Source organism: Sturnus vulgaris, unplaced genomic scaffold (genome assembly GCF_052056855.1).
Source record: "Sturnus vulgaris isolate bStuVul1 unplaced genomic scaffold, bStuVul1.hap1 Scaffold_87, whole genome shotgun sequence".
In the NCBI taxonomy this organism is placed as follows: domain Eukaryota; kingdom Metazoa; phylum Chordata; class Aves; order Passeriformes; family Sturnidae; genus Sturnus; species Sturnus vulgaris.
Genome location: NW_028276756.1, coordinates 1780763 through 1792251, shown reverse-complemented (window position 1 = coordinate 1792251; position 11489 = coordinate 1780763). Strand labels below are relative to the sequence as shown.

The 11489-nt window shown below is 54.0% G+C and overlaps 1 non-coding gene across 1 annotated transcript; it reads left to right on the top strand.

The window, feature by feature from the left end:
• The first annotated feature begins 4642 nt into the window (after nt 1-4642).
• LOC148217290 (small nucleolar RNA SNORD45) lies at nt 4643-4726 on the top strand. The gene has a single exon (XR_015801111.1). It is a non-coding gene; the product is annotated as a small nucleolar RNA SNORD45 (small nucleolar RNA).
• Nucleotides 4727-11489: the final 6763 nt, after the last annotated feature.

Sequence of the window (11489 nt, the reverse complement as noted above, 5' to 3'; positions counted from 1 at the left end):
AAACAAGCAACTGCTCTCTGGTATGGACCCAGGTCCTGGGCCAGTATCCCCAGGGCAATTCCCTGCTTCTCATGGGAAAACAGAAAGAATGGTTTACTCACATCTGGGAGTCTGAGAGCCAGAGCTGACATTAGAGCATTCTTCAGCTGGTGAAAGGCGCGAGTGGCCTCTTTTGTCCCCTGGAGTTCTCTGTTCACATTTGTAATGAGCACGTACAGGGGTTTCATAAGTACACCATCATTATAAATCCATAATTGGCACCACCCTGTCATTCCTAAGAATGTTTGCAGTTCCTTCACTGTTTGAGGCTTTGGGGTTCTGCAGATCTCTTCCTTGCAATCTTGCCCTACAGTCTGATGTCCCACACTAATTTCATAACCCAGATAAATTACCTTTCACTTCACTTCCTGGGCCTTTTTCTTTGATACCCTGTATCCCTCAAGTCCTAGAAAGTTTAGGAGGGTTACTGTGCAGGCTGCACATGCCTCTTTCATCCAGGTGGCTATGAGGACATCATTCCATGTACTGCAGTAGCTTTCCTTCTTCTGGGGAGCCTCCCAGGATCCCAGATCTTTGCATGTTCTCCAAACAGGGTAGGAGAGTTTTAAATCCCTGAGGCAACACCATCCATGTGAGCTGGGATCTGCGCCCGCTTTTAGGGTATTCCCATTCAAATGCAAAAATTTTCTGGCTGTCTTCATGGAGAGGGAGGCAAAAGGAGGCATCTTTCAAGTCTAAAATGGTAAACCAAGTTAGCTCTGGTGTTAGGCACGTTAGCAAAGTGTATGGGTTTGTTACCACAGGATAGAGATCTTCAGTTATTTTGTTAACAGCCCTTAGATCCTGTAGTATCTGATATGACCCATGAGGTTTTTGGACCAGTAAAACGGGAGTGTTAAACTCAGATGGACACTCTTTTAATAACCCTGTTTGCAAAAGGTTTTCAACGATTGGAATAATTCCCTCCCTGTTTTCCCTTTTCAAAGGGTACTGTTTAATTCTAACTGGTTGTTTTCCTTCCTTCAGTTTAATTACTATATGAGATGCATTTTTCACCCTTCCTGGTACAATAGAAGCTCACACTCCAGGAAATACTTGATTCATTATTTCTTCACTAACTTCTCCCTCCATTTGAATGGCTGTTAACATTAAACTTAATGCCTCTATGTGCTGTTCATCATTTACTTCCAGAATAAATTCCCTGTTTTTAAATTTAATGATTATTTGTAATTGTTCTAACAAGTTTCTCCCCAAAAGATGTCTCGGGGAACTAGGCAGGTATAGATTTATGAATAGCCCATTGCTTTCCAAGCCTATACTTTTGTTTGTAAAAATATGCTTTTTCAGGTTGGCCAGTTGCTCTTATTACTGTAACATAATCCTTCCCCACAGGTGCCAGTGTTTTATTCAGAGCTGAATATGTTGTCCCAGAGTCAACCAGGAATTCCACCTCTTTGTCTTTTCCCCCCAGCTTCAATTTTATCATCAGTGGATCTTCTAGGGTGAGATCTACTGGTCCTCCTCAGTCTTGTGTCACATGTCCAATCACTTTTCCCTTTTCCTTGTCTCCCTTTTCTTGAAGGCCAGTCCATCTTTGTTCTGGGCATTGATTTTTCCAGTGACCACAATTCTTACAGATCACACACTGGTCTCTGCCCAACCAGGATGGGCCTTGTCTAGGTGGTCCCTGTCCGTGTCTTCCTCTCTCCCCCTCACTTATGACAGCTACAAACTTCCTTCTTCCTTCTTCCCAGTTACTAAAGATGTTCCACGCCTCATCCACCAGAGTCTCTAAGTTCCTCCAATCCACCCCCCGTATCTTTTGAAGTTTCCATCTTATGTCACCCGTAGGTTGCCCCAGGAATAAACTGACTGGCTGCTGTGTCCCCATGTCAGACCCAGGCTCCAGTGGTGTGTGGCAGCACATTGCATCCCTTCATCGATTGAGGAATTCAGATGGTGGCTCAGAGGGCCCCTGCTTAATTTCATACAACACTGACCATTTTGTAGTTCTGGGAATGGCTTTTTCCATTCCCTTTGCAATCCACTGCTGATAGCTTTCCAACTTTCTCAATTCTGCTGATCTGTTTGGGTCCCACTGTGGGATTTTGGAGTGGGAAATAATCTTTAACATCCAGTTGTCAGGTTTTATAATAAACTTCTGCCATTTTTATAATTGTCTTTCTGTCTCGGTCAGTGCATCCAATAATATTTGCATATTGTTCCAATCTGGATTATGTTATTTTATTATATATCACAGATGGTTAGCTGTGCTAACTGGATTGCTGCAATAATTTTTAGCAACATTTTCCCATGCTTCCATGTCAATTGAGGCAAAGGGAGGTTTAACCAATACCCATTCTTCCTCTGGTCCCCTTGCCTCTCACAGAGGTGCCTGTAATATGTGTGTCTGCTGTCTAGTCCAGTGTGCGATTGGAGGGGATGAATGGGCTGGGGCTGATGGTACCTCTGAGTCTGCATCCTCATCCTCATCCCTTTCTTGTCTTATGTGTGGAGACCTGAGCAAATCGTCTGCCAGATCTTGTTCCTGGGCCACAGTCTGGTAAACCTTATCAGATTTTGTGCATCTTTGCCCTATGCTACACACTGAACAACACTGCTTGAGCTTTCCTCTCTTAGTCTTATTCTCCTTCTCTAGAGCCAATACCAGAGGGTCAGATGGAGCCCTGAGCCCACAGTCCCTCTGCCATTCGAGGTGATTTCTAAGTGAGAAAAACATATCTGCACATGATACATCTGTCCACTTCCCTTCCCTCCCAAAAAATAGCACGAGCTGTAATAGGGTGCTAAAATCCAAAGTTCCACTGGGTGGTCACTTTGCTCCATTGTCCAATTTATATAAAGGCCACCACTCCTTTAAATCTAACAAGGTCTCTATTGATTTCTGTGCCCCCATGGCCAGCAGCATCTTTCAATGTGCAATAACACAGCCTAATGGACTGGCCTTTGGGATCTCTTTACTTTGTCCAGTTCCCATTATCTTCTCCTTCTTGTCTTGTCTTGTTTCCACTGTGATAAATGTGATCCATGCTAATTAAGTTGTAACTATATTAACAAAATTGTATTTAGCTCAATAGAAGACAATTGTTACAGAGTGAGGGGGGTGATGGGTGAGACAGGACACAGGACATCTTCCAGATGTTGGGAGTCGAAGAAGGAGGTTGGAAGAAAGTCAAACAAGAATAGTAGAAGGACGTAGGTCTGACAAGCAGCATCTAGAAATAGAAAGTTTTGACCTTGAAATGGGCCAAAATGGGATGATTCCAAGCATGGGACTCAATTAAAGTCTTGTAATGGAAAACATCTGCTCAGTCACACAGTGCGCCTGCACTACCTGTGGGTCACACCTTGGTCACTTATGAAGACGATGAGCCTTCATCGGAAATAAGACCCTCAAAAGGATGAGAGACCCCCTAACCCATTAGTAGAGCATGCACCGTACACACAGTGACGGAGATTTTAGGAATAGAAACTAGGAGGAGTTTTCTAGAAACTTCTGTAGCCTACAGTATATAAGTGGGATTGTTAGCCTGGATGCTTTGGTACGTGAGGAATGGGAGCCACTCCCTGTACCCCCGGTCAGTTTTGCTTATGCTTTATACGAACCTCAATGATACTAAATTACTTACTGCCAAATTTTGTATATTCTCAAATATATGCACTTTGATTGTTTCATCTCCAATACTTTAATTGTCATCTCCAATACTTTGATTGTATTCCTTTTATTACTATTTAAAAATTTACTATTAAATTTAATCTTGTTGCTTGATAAATTGGAAAAATAGAACATCATTCATAACACCAGGTAAGCAGTGGTGGTTGAATAAACGTCCTTATCCCAATTCACAAACTCTCCGGAGACAGTCAGTCTCACAGATAACCGTCTGGTCCTTGTAGATAACCACCAGTGAAATCTGGAAGTCTGGTCCTTGAGATTGGCAGCACTGATCAAACAAAGGCAGGAAGGGCTATCGGGAAGACTGATATTGCAAGCTGGTAGTCCATGCAGCTTACTTGGAAAACATAACATAGCATAATATAACAAGATGATTTTAAACAGAACTATTTAATCTAATCATTTCTTTTATCTAGTGTCCATGCTTCACTTCAGAGCTTAGTATTCTGGTTTATACAAGCCCCAATGCTTTTGTGATTAACACGGATCTTTTATGGATGGTCCCAGGATGGAGGCAGAGGGGATGGAGCCGGCTGGGGTGGAGAAGGATGCCCCGAGAGTGGAGGGGGATGGGGATGGAGGCGGGGGAGATGAGGGTGGATCCAGGGCAAGGCGGGCACGGCCCGGAAGCGGATCCTGGCGGCGGCTCCTCCTCCCGGGGCAGCGCGGGCGGATGATCCTGGGGAGCGGCCGCGGGGTGCGGGACGGGACCGGGAGAACGGGGGGATAGCGGGGAACGGGGGGGATAGCGGGGATTGGGGGGATAGCGGGGATTGGGGGGATAACGGGGAACGGGGGGGATAGCGGGGATTGGGGGGGATAGCGGGGATTGGGGGGATAGCGGGGATTGGGGGGGATAGCGGGGAACGGGGGGGATCCTCTGTGTGGGTGCCGGTGCCGGGGCTGTGGAAGGAAGGGGAGGAGGAGGAGGAGGAGGCGCTGGCCGGCCCGGGATGAGCGCTGGCATGTATTATCTGAGGCGAGCTGATGTCTCTCACCGCTTTAGCTCTAGAATTACTCTGAGGCCCGGCCATCCCTCCCTCCCTCCCTCCCTCCGGCAGCGCAGCTTTTGCCCGCGGTGCCATCGAGTCCCCGGGCCGGGCTCTGAGCCCGGAGCTCTGCTCAGGCCGGCCCTAAAGCCGCAATGTTTTGTGCTTCCCGCAGGTGTGTGGTTAAAGCCGGGACATTCCAGGCCCGGTGTCTGATGCAGCGTTTTGGAGAGTGCCCAGAGCTGCAGGTGCCAGTGGCACAGGTGAGGTTTGGGGTGACCCAGGCGCTCCCAAGGCTTTGGATGTGCAGCCCTTGGGAAGGCTCCCTGTGCCTGTGCTGGGCTCCTGTCAGCTCCCCAGGCATGGGTTTGTGGGCAGGGAAAGGAAAGGAGCCAGGGCCTCGTGTTCATCTGGGTCCTTTTGTATCTAAAGTCCAGATTTGGCTTCTGGTGCTGTATTTTCTACTGCAATTTAAACATTCTGTTTTTAATAAAACTATTTTTGGTGTCGTTTTCGTGTCCCTGGAGACACAATGGTCATCGTGTGGGGAGGAGGGAGAGCTCAGGAAGGAGAAAGGATGGGGGAAAGGTGCTTGTAATTTTACTTCTCAATGTCCTCTGATTTTTTGGGCAATAACTTCAGGTCATTCTCCTCCATGGAGTGTGTTTGGCCAGTGATCAGGGCGAGGTTTCTCCCCGTTCTTATCCCAGGGCAGGAGCCTTTCAGCGTGGGCTCTGTGCCACTGGGTGGCCTCGTGGTTTTCTGTCTCTTGTGATCGCTGTGTGCATCTCCAGGGAGGCAAACGAGGCCATGCTGAGCCTCGAGATGCAAAATGTTCCCATTTGCCAGGGAAATGTTCGTGTTGGGCAGGCTGGGAACATCTCAGCATGTCCAGGGCCGGTGAGGGATGGGGTCCAGCACTCCAAGTGACGCTGGGACCAGAACCACAAGGACCATTTGGAGCCACACTTGAGCCTGGGGATGACCTTGACCTCAGCCTGACGCTGCTTCACCCCAGGACAGGAGAGCCACCATCAGCTTTTATTACCCACCCATAAAAGCTTCACCTTTGAACCTCCCCAAATCCCATCTGGGACCCCCCCCAGGGGACCCCCCCAAACTCTGGGACCCCCCTCCAGCCCCCTCAGCCACGCTGTGGCCGCAGCTTCATCTCAGTGAAGGGGATGGAGACGTTGAAGCCTTTCCAGGGGAACCAGTGGATGCCCTGTGGGGGAGCTGGGGGGTCAGAACCCTTGGAGAGTTCCAGAGACCCCCATAAATCCCCATAGAGACCCCACAGTCGCTCCCCAGATTCCTATGGGCACTCATGGACCCTTAGGGATCCCCATAGACACCCCAGAGACCACAGAGATCCCCACAGGCCCTACAGGACCACACAGGCCCTATAGATCCCACAGACCCTTTTTCCACAGGGCCCTATGGAACCCTATGGACTCCCACAGACCCCTATGGACCCTCAGAGAGCCCCATGGACCCTTCCAAAGATTCCCTCATACACTCCCAGACCCCTCCATAGTCCTATAGCCCACCCTAGACCTCCCCTAGCCCCCTTAAAATAACCAATGCCCCTTGCAAAGACCCCCAGATCCCCTCCATATCCCCCAAAATCCCCTCCAGACTCCCCCCAAATCTCCTCCAGACCCCACAAATTCCCCCCATAGCTCCCCATACCCCCTTAAATCCCTCCCAGACCCCCCGAAATCCCCCGCAGACCCCCCCAATCCCCCACCCCGTGCCCCCCCCGGCCCAGGTGGGTACCTGGTGGTCCCGGGGGTCCGTTCAGGTTGGCACAGTGGCAGTTTCGGTACCACCAGGCTCCCCCGGAGGCCGCGGGGTGGGGGGGGTGGTGGGGGCGGCCCGAGGGGTCCCGAGGGTCCCGGGAGTCCCGGTCCCGTGTGGAGAAGGGGCTGCCCGAGTGGTAGGAGAGGGCATCTCCTGTGGGGGGACATGTCAGGGACCCCCAAACTCAGCAGGAGCCACCAAAACCCACCAGGGACCCCAGTACCCCCAGGGACCCCAAAACCCACCAGGGACCCCACAGACCCCTGTCAACCAATGAACCCCAAACCCCCAGGGATCCCAAATCCCATCAGGACTCCACAGAATTCCCCAAATACCCCAGGGACCCCAAAACCCACCAGCGACCCCACAGTCCTCTGCCATCCAGTGAACCCCCAAACCCCCCATGGATCCCAAATCCCATCAGGACTCCCAAAAATTCCACCCCAAACCCCCCCGGAACCCCCCCCGGCCCCGGCGGTGCCGCTGAACGCTCCCACGCGGAGCCGGTACCGCTCCTGGGCGCTGCCCACGGCCAAGTCGCGATAGATCGCCAAGGCCGAGTCGCGACCGGCCCGCAGCTCCACGCGCAGCTCCGTGGGGGTCGCGGCCGTCAGCTCGTGCAGCGCCTCGTTCCCTGCACCCCAAAAATCCTCCGGTACCCCCAGGACTCCTGCGGGGTCACCTCGAGATCCCCCGTCCCCCCCCAATGCTCTCCCTGAAATATTGGGGACGCCCAAACTGCTGGGGACCCCAAAAGTGCCCCATGAACTCCTGGAGACCCCCCAAATCCTTCCCGGAACCCAAAACCGGATCTGAATGTTGGGGGACCCCAGAAGTGTCCCCTGATCTCCTGTAGACCCCCCAAATCCTTCCCGGACCCCCAAACCAGATCTGAATATTTGGGGGGACCCCCCCTGGATCCTACGAGTTCCCCTCTCGGGCCCCTGGGGATCCCCCAAATTTTGGGATCCCACCGAGTACCCCCTGCTGCCGCCCCAGGGCTCTCCTCAAAGTTCCCCCAAACCCTGGCAGTGCCTCCCAGTCCCCCCAGATATTTTTATAGGTCCCCCCAAAATCCCCAGGGCCCCCCAAAATCCCCAGGGCCCCCCGGCCGAGCCAGAATTCGCCGCTGACGTTGCCGAAGCCGCGGGCGTACGAGTCCCACCCCCTCCAAAACCCCAAAACCCCTCTGATCCCCCAAACCCCAATTTCCATCCCATAAACCCTAGAGAATCCTTCCAGTCCTTCCCAGTGCCCCCCAGTCCCCTCCCAGTGCCTTTCCAGCACCCCTCAACCTCTCCAATGCCCTCCAACACCCCCTGCGGGACCCCCCCAATTACCCCAAACCCCCTCATTTCCCCCCCACAATCCCTGTAGAGCCCCCCACCCCCTCCCAGTATCCCAAAGGTCCCTCTCAGTGCCCCCCAGCACCCCTCAACCTCCCCAACACCCCCTGCAGGACCCCCAACTGCTCCCAAACCCCCTCAGGACGCCCCAGATGCCCCCAAACCCCCTAATCCCCCCCCCCCCCCAAACGCCATAAATCCTCCTCTAAACGCCTGTAGGACCCCCCAGCATTGCTCCCAGTGCTCCCAGTGCTCCCAGTCGCACCAGGCAGCCGCCGCCGTCCGTGTCCATGTCACAGAAGACGCGGAGGGGCCGGGCCGGGTCCCCCCCGAGGAAGATGAGGGTGTCCCGGGAGGGTCCCGGCCCGTTCCGCTGCTCCTCGGCGCAGTCCCGGGGATGGGGGTGCGGGAGTGGGACTGGGGGGAGCATTGGGGTCACCTCAGACACCCCAAAAAGTTTCTGGGAATTCAGGGGTGACCCCTCCCCAAAATGACACAGGCACCCCCCAATGCCTCCATTCGAAATTTGGGGGTCTGGGTGACACCCCCAGGATCTGAGACCCCCCTAAGATGATCCAGGGCTGGAGCTGTCCCCCCAAAAGACACAGCTCTCCCAAAAAAGCACACAGGGGTACAGCTGTCCCCCCTCAAAGGACACAGTCCCTCCAAAAAAGGGCCCCAAATAACCCCCAAATGACTCCCAAAATCCCAAATAACCCTCAGAAACCCCAAATAACGCCCAAAAACTCAAAAAACCCCTCAAATCACTCCATAAACCCCAAATAACCCCCAAATATCCCCAAATAACCCCCAAATAATCCCCAATTAACCCCCCAAAAACCGAAATAACCCTAAATAACCCCAAATAACCCCTAAATACCCTCCACTTCCCCCAATAACCCTACCCCCATTTTTGGGGGTCCAGATGCCCCTCCCTCCCCCATAGCTCCCCCCACTCACGAGTGTCAAAGGAGGCCTCCAGGGGGGCACTATTGGGGTGTCCCCCTCGGCCCCACAGCCGCACCCCATAGCGCCCCGTGGGCTCCAGCCCCCAGAGCTGCTGCGATGTCGCCTCGGGGGGCAGCCACAGGGTCTGGGGGGACACGGGGGGTTTTGGGGTACCCCAATGATCACAGTGGGGTCCCCAGGGGGTGTATTGGGGTTTCAAAGGGATTATTGGGGTCCCCCAAAGCTGTATTGGGGTGCCATTACCAAAGGAGGGTAATGGGATACCCCGAGGTGTTATTGGGGTTCCCAGGGGGGTATTGGGGTCCCCCAGAGCTGTATTGGGGTTCCCAGAGGGTCACTGGGGTCCCCCAAGGAGATACTGGGGTGCCATTACCAAAGGAGGGTAATGGGATACCCCGAGGTGTTACTGGGGTCCCAAGCAGATATTGGGGGACACCCGGGGGTTTTTAGGTTCCTTTTGGGGCGTCGTTACCTGCTGGGGCCCCCCGGGGGGGCCGTACTCCAGCTCGTAGCCATCGGGGGGGCGCGGGGGGGTCCCAGTGCAGCCGGGCACTGCGGGGTCACAGCGAGCCCACCCACAGGGTCCCTGGGCCACCTGGGGAAGGACACACTGCTGACATCTACAGCAGCCCCAAATCCCCTTCTGATACCCCAAAAATCACTGTGGTCACCCCAAACCCCCCACCCCCACACCCCAAACCCTCCCATGGGCCCCCCAGCCCTGCCCTCACACCGTGCCCGATGGACATGGCCCAACTCCCCCAAATTTTCCCCCAAAGAACCCCCCAGTCACCCTCTGCCCCCAGTTTCCCCCAATGCCTGCCAGACCTGTTTCCTCCAGGACCTCCCAGTCCCCTGAATTCTTCCCAGTTTCCCCCAGTCCTCTCCAGTCCCCAACTCCACCCCAATTCCCCCCCGACTCAGTTTCCCCTCATTCTCCAATTTCCCCCCCATTCCCAGTTCACCTCGATCTCCACCAGTCCCTTCAGTCCCCAGTTCCCTCCAGTTCCTCCCAGTCACCCCCAGGCCTCAGAGCCCTGAGTTGCCATCAGTTCACCCCAGTCTCCTGTTTCCCCCAGTTCTCCAAACCTCCCAGTTATCCCCAGTTCCTCCAGTTCCCCCAGTCCCCAGTTCCCTCCAGTTCCTCACAGGCCCAGTTTCCCAAACCCCCCAGTTGTCCCAAGTTGTCCCCAATTCCTCCAGTTCCCCCAGTTCTCCTGCCAGTTGCTCCCAGTGCTACATTGCCCCTAATCTCCAGTTCCCCCCAGTCCTCTGGCTACCCCCAGCTCCCAGTTTTGCCCAGTTCTCCTAAGTACCCTCAGCCCCAGTTGCTCCCAGTCCCCCTCTAATCCCACTGTTCTCCCTGGTCCCTGAGCTGTCCCAATCCCCCTAAAACTGTTCCCAGTCACCCCAATAACGAATCCCTCATATTCCTCCAGTTTCCCCAAGTCCCTCCCAGTTCACCCCCAGTACCCCCCAAATCCTCCCCAGTGCCCAGTTTCCCCCAGTCTTTGCCAGTCCTCAGCTCCACCCCAGTTTGCCCCAGTTTGCCCCAGTTCCACGCAGTTTCAGCCAGGCCCCACATGACCCCAGACCCCATTTCCAACCGGTCCCCCTTAGCTTATCCCAGTTCCTCCCAGTCCCCAGGTGATCAGAGTCCCTCCAGGAGTTACACTCCCCCAAATCTCCACTCCCCTCCAATCCCTGCTCTCACTTTCCCCTGAATCCCCAAGTCCTCAGTGCCCTCCGAGCTGCCCCTGGGCCCCACTCCCAGCCCTGTCCCCACTCCACCTCCATTCCCAGAGGGGTCCTGGGGGAATCCCCGCAGCCCCTCACCAGTGGTGGCCTCACTGGAGACGTGGTCGCTCCTTTTGCCTCCCCTCAGCCCATAGAGGTGGAAGCGGTACCGGCGGGACGGGGACAGCCCCGGCACCGTCACTGAGCAGGACTCGCCATCGATGGGCAGGGCCTGGGGCTGGCCCTGGGCATCCCGGTACTGCAGCACAAAGGAGTCAAAGGAGCCCTCAGGGATGTTCCACTGCAGCTGCACAGAGTTGGGGCTGGCACTGGAGACCTTCAACTCTCCCAGCACTGCCTGTGTCAAGGGGGCCTCAGATGGAGGGGCCTCAGTTTGGGGGCTTTGGGGTCCTCAGGTTGGGGCTCCTCTGTTGTGGCTGTGGCTGCAATGGAGACGTGATGATGATGTGTGTGAGAATCCATGTGTCTATTCAAATATCCATCCATCCATCCATCCATCCATCCATCCATCCATCCATCCATCACTTCCATCCATCCATCCATCCATCCATCCATCCATCCATCCATCCATCCACTCATCCATCCAATCCATATCCATCCATTCCTTGAATCATGTGTCTTTCTTGTTGAAACTTTTGTTTCAACTGCATCTTTTACTTCTCCATCCATTGGATCATCCAACCATCAAATGACTGATCTGATCCTCAAAACCACCGATAAACTGCCCCAACACCCATCATCCATCCATCCATCCATCCATCCATCCATCCATCCATCCATCCATCCATCCTCCATCCACCCATCCATCCTCCATCCACTGTCCATCCTCTGCCATTCCATTGTCCATCCATCATCCATTGTTCATCCATCTTCCATCACCCATCATCATCATCCATTCATCTGTCTTGGGGTGACTGTATGATGCCT